The sequence below is a fragment of the Vidua macroura genome, chromosome 2, assembly GCF_024509145.1.
Source record: "Vidua macroura isolate BioBank_ID:100142 chromosome 2, ASM2450914v1, whole genome shotgun sequence".
NCBI lineage: Eukaryota > Metazoa > Chordata > Aves > Passeriformes > Viduidae > Vidua > Vidua macroura.
The window spans coordinates 96,236,432-96,249,891 of NC_071572.1; positions in this window are offsets into that span (position 1 = coordinate 96,236,432).

Here is a 13,460-nt window from a genome sequence, read left to right on the forward strand (position 1 = left end):
CTGGGGAACAAGTGATGACAGATTCATTTAAATGCAGGTTTTGGCGTCTATTTCAGGACTCGGGACTTTAATAGAATTATAGAAATGTCAAGCAGAAGGGCTATCATCCCACCACACTGAGAATCAGGCATCCTTGGACCGTACTTGAGAAATGTTTGTTTAAATTTCTTTAAAGTGTGTCAGATAAGAAAGATTTTCATCCATTCTTAGGCTATAGGAAGGATGCCAAGAGCAAGATTTGTTTAAATATTACTAGGTGGAGTCCATCTGACTTTAGGGATAGGTTTTAATATTGGACTGGATGACCTTACAGGTCTTTTCCAACCTAAATGATTCCAAGCATGGGCCAAATCTCATTTTTCAGTTATCTCGTAGAAAACATGTACAGACTGTACAGTACACAGGGTAAGTTACCTAACCATGAACCTTGTTCAGGATCATTTGTATTCATACTAGGCTCTGGTGGGGAAAGCAGCTGACTACTGTAATTTCTGGGTTTGCATGTGATCAGGTACAAGACACATGTTCTGCTGCGGCTGATGAAGCACAGCAGAACTGCACCTATGCAAGGTACAGTCAGTACGATGGTCTTTGAAAGCTTGTCAGCAACTGACTTAAAACATCAAGTCAAGGCAGGCGTGGGAGAGATCTGCAGCAGTGAAATTAAATGTTTCAAGTGCCATAAACAAATGGCATATAAATAGGAGCAATTCTTCTGGAAAAAGTGAGGACGTGAGTGCTGCAAGCACAATTCCCTTTAGGTAATGTATGGAGAATTAATGTTGATGTTGAATATTAATGAATAATAATTGATTTGACTTAGTTGTTTGAGAGATAAACCCACTCATTTTTGAGCTACAGGAGTTGGTAAACCAGCTAATATGATTATCACCTTTGAGAGCTCCTATCTACCACACTGCCTAACAGAGATTGCAGCCTAACCCTAAAAGGTAGCGAGAGGACTCCTGCTGCAAGCCAGCCTACATCACATACCTAACATAATCTTGCTGCCATGGACACTGAACAGCTAGGGAAAAAATATTAGCTAGAACAAAATGCTTTGATAACTAATTGACTAAATATAGTTCTGTGTTAATGTATTGGTAAAATGCCACCCAACACACCAAGAGCCAAGCTACAAGAACACAGAGGAAGGATATGTGCTGGCTCTTCATTTTCTAATGTGGTCACAGGACATCAGCAGCCAGAACTGGGCACAGTTAGCAAAAATAAGTCCTTGAAACCCATTTGGTCTTCCCAAACACTTCACTAAGCACGGCGAAATCAGAAACAAAAGAGAAGGTGGTGGGTGGCTCAGGGATGTCTTTTGTAACTCTTGGTATCCAAAGAACACAAATAAAGAACAGGGACATGGAAGTGACATGGTAACTTAAATGAAGAGAATAGGCAAACAATGAATAATAGTAATGAGTAGTAAATGTAGCTCAGGTCCATACAAATCTTTGCACAAACATTGGGAAAATGAAAAAAAGGAAGAGGAATTTTCTCGAGTTACATGAACGAGTATGAATGCAAAAGCCACAAAAGCAGGACAAGGCAAATAAGGAGCACCTTGCTAATGTCCATGTGTAGGCAAAACTGAGCATGCAGTGTGAATACTCTCTCAGACTAATCAAAGCAAGACAGGGCAAGAGAGCTTCTTGCAAATAGAAGGCTTTTATTCAAACTTGGATGAGAAAAAACCCTGTGAAAATAATGGAATGTATGCACTAATTAATCCTACAAGCAGGACAGCAGTGCTCTTTTTTGCATTTCATCAAATAACAGAACACAGTCTGCTCTGCCAGTTGGCTTAAGAGGACTTCAAATGACTTGCAATCAAGTTTAGTTCTGGTTAAAGAAAAATCCTCATATGAGAAAGCACACTCATAATTATTTGGATAAATTAAAGCAGTATTTAATTTAGGCTAATGCACAGAATTTCAAAACACTTATAATCCAAACCAAAGTTTTAGAATTAATTTCAGGAGGCTTATAGGATTCATCTGCACCTCATGGTTAACCACTGGAACTGACAGGGCTAACTTGGGTGATAGGAAGCTAAAATATGCCACATGTGATACCTTCCTTGCTGAAGTGTGAGAAAAGTCTGGACAGAGAAAACCTTGTCTTCTGTAGACAGGTTTGTTTTTTACCAGAAATCTAAGCCAGTGTTGTAAATGTTGGTTGAAGTAGACTGGTTTTTCTATACAAAACCAAGTTGCCTCACATTTTTCATGTGGTAAAATAGGTCCAGGGGACTTGATCTATCTAAGTGAAATTGAACCAGAGAACACATTTTCCAGGAAAACTGAAAACAGTTAATCCATGAAATAGAACATGTTTAATATCCTTTTCTGTCCTCAGCCATCACATAAGTAGAAAGGCTGATCTGCACCATCAGGTTTTTGTTGAAAATATTTCTTATTGTGAATGTGAAGGACTGGAAATGTGCAAGTCCCTGAAACCTTCTGAGAATCACAGCCAGTGACGGTGACAAATAACACTTCCATCAAAGTGATAAGAGGGTGAAGTAACAAAAATTTTCCCTCACCTAAGGGAAGGAAACCACCTGCTAAAGAGACATACATGGAGGTTTTTATAGAAAAAGGTGTGTGTTTGTATTTTGTGCAGAATAATTTAAAATAGGAGATCAGTTCTTCACCAGTGCTTTGCATTGCAAATGTAATTTCTGTAATAGAAAGGCTGAGTCCCCATTTTCTATTTTAGACAAATTGCACTAATTTTTTTTTTAGAAATGAGGAAATCAAAAGTAATAGTAACATTTAAAGAAATGGACAAGTATTTTTGTAATATGGGACTGGGAGAGATTTCTCAGAGAAGTTGTGGATGCCCGCCCCTGTCTCTGGAAATGTTGGATGGCCAGGTTGGATGGGGCTTTGAGTAACCTGGTCCAGTGGAAGGTGTCCCTGCCTGCAGCAGGGGAGTTGGAATAAGATGATTTCTACATTCCCTTCCAACCCAAGCCATTCTGTGATCCTGTGACTGAAGCCATGGGCTGTTTGATGCTAAATGGAACCGTCACCAAATACCTGATCAGGATATCCTCTTCATACAGCACTACCTGCAATTAGTTATTTGGGAATAGGATTTTTGATAATGGAAAGGTGGATGCAAGTTTCACTAAGCAGGAGTAGATATTGGGATATGCATCTATAAAATTGGCTAAATTAGCTCTAGATGGTATAGAGAATTGCAACAGAAAAATCTGCTTTGTGTTAGAGAGAAAAAGAGAACTGTGGTTTTAACAAATAAATAACACATATTCAACAGGGAACTCTAATTATCTAGAATTTATTCTTCAGCCCTGCAGGTATTAGAATTTTACTAAAGAGAAAGTAGCTTAGTAGCTGTTATTTTAGAAGATATGGGTCTTCTATGTTATAATATCTTTATTCCAGATTTCATTTTCACTCCCTATATATGAGTCAGTGTGAGATGAACTATAATTATGACTTTTCCAATGTCTGAAGTGCAGCCATTATCCAAAGAAAACCCCACAGTGACAATGAAGTTGACATGGTATATAAATAAGTAAGCTTGAACATAATATATGAACCCACTCGCCTTAAAACTTACAGTATTATTTTGTTACAATGATGGTAAAATAGGCAATGCACAAAGGAGAAAAAAAAACCCTCAAAATTATATTGTACATGATGTTGATTTAGAAACATGTCTCTAAGATTTGCACAAAAACTAACTGTAGAGTTCTTCACACACCATAGTACTCTGCACACCAAAACACTGAAGCTGCACCACTACTTGGACTAGTGAAAGTTTGCTTTTCTGCACCATGGAGTAAGGGCAGGAATGTGTTATCCAGATATGCAACTGAACTTTACAATTCAAAGTCCTTAGGTGCTGGAGTAAATTTAGAAAGAACAGCAAACTCAAATAATGATATCTGCACAGTTTATTGTGGTAACACCAACAGAAGGAGCAGGAGAATGGCAGAAGTTTTTATTTCTAGTGAATAAAAACAATGAGATGTTGCATTTAGTCCTTAAATAATGACATTTAATATATCTAATATCTATTTACTTGTATTTCTGCAATTAATCCCAGGTAAGATTCTACATAAACCATGGTGCAAAAGCACAGCTATACTTCATTGATTCCTGTCTTTTATGTTAAGCATTACACTACTGAAACTAATTAATAGTTGAACTTTGTAATCTCAGTTCTTTGCATGTAGAGGTCCAGCAGACACAAGACGCAGCTTGCCGTGAAGCAGGAAGGCAGAATTAGCACAAGGTCTTCTGAAGGTTTGCTAAAATCTGAGGTGTTAGGAACAAAAAAAAAGATGACAAAAAGGTGGGTGAAATTTGTGAGACTGTGAAGAAATATCTGATGAAAACAAATAAACAGAACTGATAGTTTTAATAAATAAATTAATTCATAATAATGTGTAAATTATCTCTCTTGCTGGTAATATAGGGACCATTTTGCAGCTACTAAAAACCATTAAATGACAATGAGATTGATTTTCTGAGTTGTCAAACCCTTTTTGTTGCTGAACTGGAAATTCTTTGCATCAGACATTTCCTACCTGTGTGTAATTATAATCCTACTAGAAGTCTGCCCTATTATTTGACAGGCATATAGTCCTGTTCCAGCCAAAAAATGGTTCTTCAATACTTAAATTGAGAGTTATAGCAGCAATGTTTCTTACAGTACAAGAAGGCAAATTTTACAGATGCCATGCCTGATTTCGTATGGAAGTAGAGCTGACACAATCTCATCTGTCTCATCTGTGTATCATTTCCTGCCTCTTGATATCTTTTCAATGTAGGCCAACATCAGTGAAAAAATCTCCAAATTACTAAATCCCACTAATTCAATACAAACCAGCGATGTGGGGAAAGGAACAGATTTGAATCAGTTAATGGGTGGAGGGAAAGCCTGCTCACTAACCTCAGTCACATTATCAAACATAGGGAATCCACAGGGCAAGAAACCACGGAGGTGAATGCAGCTGTTTTGTCTTCTCATTCAAACCTGAACTGAAGCTTCAGGAAATAGGCAGCCACTGGGCCAATATCTGTCCTGTTGGGGCACAAAAATGCTGACACTTTAGACCCTATACTGGCAAATAACTAATATGATGTTCTCACATGTTTCACCTAAGCTACAGCTTTGTAACAAACGCATGCTGAGATTTTGCATTTACCCATGTTGAGTCTAGTCTTTTTATCATCAGTTATAATGATCTGTAAAATTAAAGAATCCAAGCCATACTGTTGATAAGGACTAGAAGAGGGAACAAAAAGTGTCTGAAGATAAAATAATCTGAGATTGCTCTTCTAATCTGAGCTTCAGATTAGAAGATTTGTCAGAGCATACACAAAAACGCAACTGGAACACTTGTCTGCTGCCCTGCACTGGGGCTACAGGGAATTCAGAGAACAAAATCTGCTGAAGGTCTGGAGAAAATCTTACTCCAGTTGAAATTTTTGGCACAATTTCATCTGTCAACATTAAGAAGATGTAGAAGATGCATTATGAAATTGTTCTGGAGTTCAGCAAATGTAATGTCACTTTTCCATAATCAGTTGAATGAAAACACGAGCAGAGGGTCCATCTTGAGATTAAAAAGCAACTAAAAAACTCTGATAGTCAGCAGGAAATATGAAAGAATACAGTCTTAAAGAATACACATTAATAAACATGAATCTGTTTCACATAATTCAATATTAAGAATACTTTAGCGCTTCAAAATCTCCAATTGCTTTGTGTATGCATGTACATACAAATGGAGCCATGCAAAAAATTCTCCATATGCAACATCTTTTTCTGATTGCAAATAATTAATTTCTAGATTGAAAAAAAAAAAAAAAACAACCAAAACCCAAAAACCACTACAATATGTTAGAACATGCTGGAATGGTATATTCACGTATGCATATATATTTCTAATTCTCTGTATAATGCTCTTTAAGCACTACATATGTACAAACATGAATGCACCTCTGATGTACATACACTGGAACCCAGAAATGCAACATTTGTAAATCAGATGTCATTATACTAGCATGGATTTTTTTTTTTTTTTTAATTGGAGGAAACACACCAGTGGTGCAAATACAAGCAACACTGTAAAACAGCAGAAAAAAGATGAAACAGCTTCAAGTTCTTCTGAAGGTCCAGTTAATATCTGACACATTTCTGACACCTTGGCAGGGCTGAGTTACACACACCTTTGACACACAATCTGCTGCTGCCTCGGTTTTATTTCTGGAGTGTGCTGATGGGGTTACCTGCAAGAGATGGGGAATATGTAGTGCCCACAAAAAGGTGATGAGACCATTAAGACTCTGGAAGAAGTTGATACTGGATTAGCTGGCATTTGCATCCTTGAAGGTTGGGCATAGACACGCCTCTTCCCCTTTACTAATTCCTTTCTCAGATCTGTGCTTATCAGATTTTTCAGACTCTTCCTGACTCTGACTTGAAGTTTTTCTTAACTACAACCAGAGAATGGCACAAATCATCCTACCCCAAGAACACTACTACTAACAGACTGGTTTTTAGCCTAAGAGAAAACAAGAAAACCCACAAAACAGAAGGGGAAACAAATGGCCCATGCACAAATGGATTGCTTTTGCCGCAGTTGTTCAAATGGAGCTGGAAACAGCGAAAACAGAGGGTATTTCACCTCATTGGTACTCCGTGGTATCACCTAAAAACCTCAGCCTGATTCCCAGGGCTGAATGCTGAAAGGGCAAAAGCTGAAGTGTGGATCAGTCAGTGTGCTATATAGCAGCAAGAACAGGAGCTAATGTATATCTCAGTGTGTTAATTAGTGGAACACTGATTGCAAGCCCTGGGAAATTACAGAAGAAATAGTTTGTCTTTGAATTCAAAAGCATTGTAAACTTATGCCTGAGGAATATTTAACAACAGATTTCCTTCTATCAGATAAGTAATAATTAAACACTTTTAAAAGCAGGAAAAATTCAAAATTTTAAGCATTAATATCTGATTTAACTGGGTTACTCTAAAGGTCCTTACATATCCTCAAATGAAAATATTTTGGTTTTCACAGCAGAAAAAAGAACAGCACTGGGAAGAAAGGGAAAGGTTCATTTTGGAACAGAAGGATCACCCTCTAGAAGGAGTTATAATTCAGTTCACCTACATCAGGTCCCAAACAATTGGAAGAAATTTTCATATTTGTCCTCAATATATTTTAGCTTGACTTTTAGTTGCCTGCAACCTGAGGTTGCCAGCAATTCTGACTGACCCCTAGACGTGAAGCACAAGGTTAAATGCCTGAGAGATGCCCTCTGGTTTCTCTGGGCATTTCCTCATACCTCGACACCACTCCAAGAACAATTTACCCAGAATGACAACGCTCTGGCAGTGCTCCCTCTGCTCCGGGGGTGAAAGCTACTCCTCCTCCTCATGGCCAGCATGTATTTTTTCCTGGATGCTGAATACACCTGTACAGCTGATCTAGTGGGGAAGGCTTAATTCCTTCAGGAAAATCAATGCCTGAAGAACTCTGCAGAAAAAAAAAAGTATGGTTTCCACTCAGATTTGACTGTGTTCTAAATGGGAACCTCAGACTCTGAAATCATGTCAGCCCCACCTCTTCCTACTAATACATCCTGAAAGGATTTATGGAAAACTCCACCTGCCCACACTTGGCACCTTACCTGCTATTTCCTACTAATAGGAAATACTAATACTCTTCCTACTAATACATCCTGAAAGGATTTATGGAAAACTCCACCTGCCCACACTTGGCACCTTACCTGCTATTTCTCTCCTCCTGAAACAACTCCACCAATTGGGTATCCTGCTGCATCAATGCTTTATGTTTCCTTCCCCAGTACATGGACTAAACTGCACAGTGAAAACCCTAAAAATTAATGTAAAGACGTGACACCTTCATCTTTAACTACTTAAATATTCATAGTGGTGGTGCTGCTCTTCAGCCTTTTTCCAGCTCTTCCCCTTTTCCCTTCCCCTTGCTCTAATCTATCTCACTCAGGCTTTCAAAGAGCCACATACGTCTTGGGATAAAGAAGTAATAAATTAAGGAACAAATAGTACTACCCAAAGAAGCAAAAGCTCCCAGGAATGGATATCCATTATTTATTTCATACCATCAAACTAATAAGTGCTCTTAGTCTTTCATAACATTGCTTTAAAACTGTCTGCTACATGACTTTTATGAAAAAAATTAAGACGTCCATTACACTAACAGCCCTTAGTACTTTCATATTCTTTTTTCAAAATACTTTGTAAGCATTACATTACATTAATTATATGGTATACATTAAACTCCTTGCAACAAACAGATAAAACTATGGCTTTCTTTCAGCTAGAATATGGCATATAGAATAGGGATAATATGAAGATGAGCAACCATAAAGGAGAGACTTCAAGGAAGACCACAAAGATCATCAGAGGGCTGGAGCACCTCTTCTGTGCAGACAGGCTGAGAAAGTTGGGGCTGTCCAGCCTGGAGAAGAGAATGCTCCAAGAAGACCTTATAGCACCTTTCAGTACCTGAAGGGGGCTTTCCAGAAAGTTGCAGAGGGACTTTTTACAAGGACGTGTAGTGATAGGACAAGAGTGAATGTCTTTGAATGGCAAGAGGTCGGGTTTAGATTAAATGATTAGGAAGAAATTCCTTACTCTGACAGTTGTGAGGCATTTTAACAGGTTGCCCAGATAAGTTATAGATGCCCCATTCCTGGAAGAATTCCAGGCCAGGTTGGATGGGGCTTTGAGCAACCTGGTCTAGGGAAGATGCTCCCTACCCTTGGCAGAGGGGTTGGAACTGGGTGATTTTTAAGGTCTCTTAGAATCCAAACCATTCTGTGACTATAGTTCTAAGACTGTCACTGCAACTCTTCTATTTTAGTGTATATTCTGAACAAAAGCTCTCAGAAGCCAACCTCAACCATAGCCTTTTTTGCTCACCTGTTTCCCTTAAAGGTAGAATTAATGTGTGTGAGGCATCTGGACTCGGACATTTCTGTTCTTTAAAAAGTGCAGGTCCATAAGGCATCTGGGGGTCACTTCCACATCCTTGGATTCCACTGCCATCCTCCCAGTCCCTCCTCCTGCATGCCATCATGGTGCTCACTTGGAAGAGAGGCCACAAAGCCCAACTGGTGCTGCCACTTCTGTGTGTAGCAGATATCCAGGTCTTGTATGGAGTGCTTTGATCTAACAAGCTATTAATCTATATTTGCCTGTACTTATGTATGCAAAACACTGGGTGCAATTCAGCTTGAAGAATATATTAATGCTAATTAGACATCATATTATAAGAGATGAAATTCTGTCACCAGTTCATGTTTAACCACTGCTGTTCCCATTGTCATTGCTACTGACTCTTCCATTATTAGCCTTTTTTAAGGATCAGAAGTGACAATAACTCTGGCCCAAAAACCTGGAAGAAGGCAAAAAATCCAGTATGTTTTTACATTAAATTTTTCACTGAAATGTGAAAGCTGGACCACTTGAGTAAAATTGAGTGTCTTTGATTTGCTTTGAATGGGTGGGGATTTATCCATTGAACTCCCTTTAAATTCATGGCTGAATGACTGCCATACAACCAGTAATTTTACCATCAGCTACCATTCTGCTTAACTTTTAAGTAAAATAACACAGAGCGACCCTACAATCAGGTTTTTTATTGTCTCCAAACTTGGAAATAATCACAAAGGCCTACAGCCAATATAAGCCTTATTACTTTTTTGCATCCTATGTCCCTTTCTGCCTACAGAGTGACACCTGAGATTAAAAATGCTATTAATTATTGTTCTCTGTGTAGCTTTCAGAAACTACTCTAAGAGGAGACAAAATGTAGCTCAGAGAGGAACAATGTTCAATATTATAGTAAAACTATCTGATTAACAGAAGAGGACCATATGAGACTGCTTTGACAGCCCTTTCAATTTCAGACATAGCCTTGTTCTGATATACACAGAGTACTACGGCATTAAGTCACCCCATCTGTTCCTCCTTGCAGCAAGTTTTGATCTCCAAGACTGTGGCTATAATTTTAGTTACTACAGTGATGAGTTTAGAAATAGTCTATGGTCTGTAAAGCTGGTATCAGGGCATTTCCCTACTCTAACTCTAGTAATTTAATTTTTCTACTTAGGTGTTCATGCTGTGCTTTTGTTTTCAGAAAAGCTAATGAAATTAAGCAACCTCTTAGAAATGCTTCAGTGTCTTCCAGAATAAGATTAAATGAATGAAAGAATATTCTTAACATATAAAAGAGGACAGCTAGGAGGGATAAACAAAGAGCTGAGGCATATTCACACAAGACTGTTGACATCCTACAGAAGCAAACACATGTGGACTCCGGGTTGGTGACTGTCTTAGATGAAGATGGGAGTTTTAAGTACTATAAATATTTCCCAAATTCAGAAGGGTGATCTAGTACAGAATACCATATACTCTGGTAAGGTTCAATGGATAAATTCTGGCCTTATAGTCCTACCATGGGATCTGGTGTGCAAAAAAAAAAAAAATTCAGAGAATGGAAGCAGTTTTAATGCCTCTTGAGACCTTTGTCAATGTGCAGGCTGTCTCTGCTGCAGTCACTATATGTCCACCTGTATCTCTGCAGTCCACAGAAGGGTGAGAAATAGAGGAATATAAGACTCTTCCATAAGGCAGTGATAGAATTAATTTGAAATGTGGCTTTCATTAGCACAGCTAATTTTTTTTACCTGAACCTTATATTGCTTGTCCTGATTTTAGACCTCTGTCCCTTCACCAAGCACAAAGGTAATATTTCAGAGATATATCAACATACAGAATTAGTGAGCACATTATTAAAGTAAAGAAAAAAATATTATCTTCTATCAGCTTATAATTCAGTACACTTCAATGAACAGGAAGCCAGGAGGCATAATGTCACAACTTGCATGATAGAAAACATGAACAATAATTTGATAAGAATTTATTCTGGGGAAAAGTGTGATGCCTTTGTTTTAATTCAAGTGACAACTTTGACTTTTTGTGTCTCTGGCACGTGTATAAAGAACATGTCAAGCAATAAAACATGAGCATAAGCTCCAAGTCTCCATGGGGTTATTGCTAAAGCCCACAGAAAGTACACTGGTACAATTTAGAGCTTTCATACACATTCAGTACTGTTCCCTTTGTGAGGTGATTTGACATGAAAAGAGCTGTGCTAATCTGTTCAGTTTGGTATGAGTGATGGTTTGAAACAATCAGTCTTCTTTCAGAGTCTAGCAAATAAATAGAAAGGGGCAAAACTGAAGACTTTGGTCATTACTGACCTGGGCCTTAATGGAAGTAAACTACCCTGGGATAAAGGCTTGAATATATGCCTCACATTGAAAACTGGTGAATTTTTAAAACTAATTCTGATACTTTTCTCTTTACTAGGTGGAAAAAAGGTAATAATCAAACTCCTATATTTAACTTATTGTCTGTGAATTTATTACTGCTGCATAGTAATAACTCATTTATTATTGTTAACTATTTTGTGCATATTAAAAACAATTACTTCAGTTTAAGGGTAACAGAAATATTAAATCAAATCCTTCTTTCATTTGTGATGTTATTTGCAGAGGACTTTGCACCCATTACACTACAGCTTGTTCAAAACTTAAAAAGTTGACAAAATAGCACTCTTTGGTGTTTTTGTGCTTCCAAATGTCAAGTACTTCACAGTTCATGTGACCATAACCAGGGACGAGTTTACCTTTTTCTGACAATCAGGACTACAGGCCAAGAAACCCAGCAATTTACTAAAATGCATGCATATATATGTGTGTAAATTATGAAAAAGCAATAATGGGTCATATTTGAAAAAGCTGGTGGAATTTTTCATTTCATTTCATGAAAAATCAGATTTTAAGCAGCGATTAATTTGTTGTAATGGCAGAGGGTGAAAAACTGGCACCAGCCAGTTTTAATTAATTATGAAGGACATCTTGGAACAGAGACTATAAATAAACCAAATAAAAAATTCATTTTCCACAGCTCTTCTGCTAACAATCAGAAATAGCTGCCAAACTGAATACTTCCATGGATTTCAATATTAGAAATCTGGCTCAAGAAATTTGTCTTCCATACTAAGCAATGGGAATAAATCAATCAGTTTGTGGTATGCTTCTCCTTATAGGGCCTTCTTCTGCCACTTATGTCAATCACTGCTGACCATGGAACTGCACATACATAGAATTAAATGAGAAGCAAATCATCCCCAGCACGCAGCTATTAGCCCACCATCCTGAAAGCGCTAAACCGTCTTTCTCAGTCATCCCCTGAGCCTTCGCAACAGTGATGTGTTTAGCCTTGCCCCGTTCCATTGGGTAATAACATATCATTAGGAAATAAAATCTTTTTATAGCATCTTTCATTGAAAGAGCTCTCACAGAGCCTACCACAAAAGAAAGGGCATTGGGAAATACCATGAAGAAGGCTCATCAAACATACTCAGTCAGGTCCTGTTCCTCACATGCTGCCTGTCTCTCCCACTAGAGAGCTGGCCCTCCATATACCTTGAGTGGTTTTTGAAAAGAAAAGTAAGGTTTTTCAAGCTAGCAAAAAAGGAAAATAAGGAAAAGGAAAAAAATAATATTAGAATTAATGAGACTGACAAAACACAGGACATTGTATTCATGACACAACCTGCATATGTCTAACTGTTGCATTACGCTCTCTGTGTTGGCTGGTCCTGAGTAATTGTTTGTAGTCGGCATGAGCCTTGGCTGGAGACCACAACACAAAAATCTAACGCATATCTAAAATATTAAATTGGTGATCTGCCTTTCAGAAACAAACCCATCCCTCCAAATGGCTGGGTCAGGCATCCTTCCTTACTGCTCTGGTTTACACTTTAGCAGAGCTTTGAGCTTCCAAGCCCCAAAGGTGCAGCACAGGAAGACCTTGTCTGTTAGGTTTCCTCTGATCTGAAACACAGTCAAAAAGGAACAGCAAAAAAGAATTGCATTTTGATAGGTACATGTGAGATTGGGTGAGAAAGTGTAATAACTCCAGTCCTGAGTTTTCTGTTTAAAATCTGAGAAGAGATTATAAAAGAGAAAACCTAAGATGTGGGATGTGCACATGGGGAAGACAGTGTGGGAATGCCAGGGGAAACTACAGTCATTTAGAATAAGGCATTTCCCCAGAGTCCTCTGCTCCCCAGTGCAAATGAGCAGATGCCCATCACCTGTCAGTTTGTGGTTGTCATCTCCCCAAATTCTGGAAAGTTCCCCATTCTCCTTGTTTCTAATGGTTCCCTCTGTAAACCACACCTTCCCTTTTCCCTCATTGACCCAGTTTATGTTACCCCAACCCTGTTCCTCCCTTACACTCTCTTCCCATTGGATCATTTGTACCCTAGGCACTCCTTCCCTCCCCATTTATATACTCTGGAGTTATATACTCTGGCCCCTCCTTCCCCCAGGCTCTCGGAGTCTGCT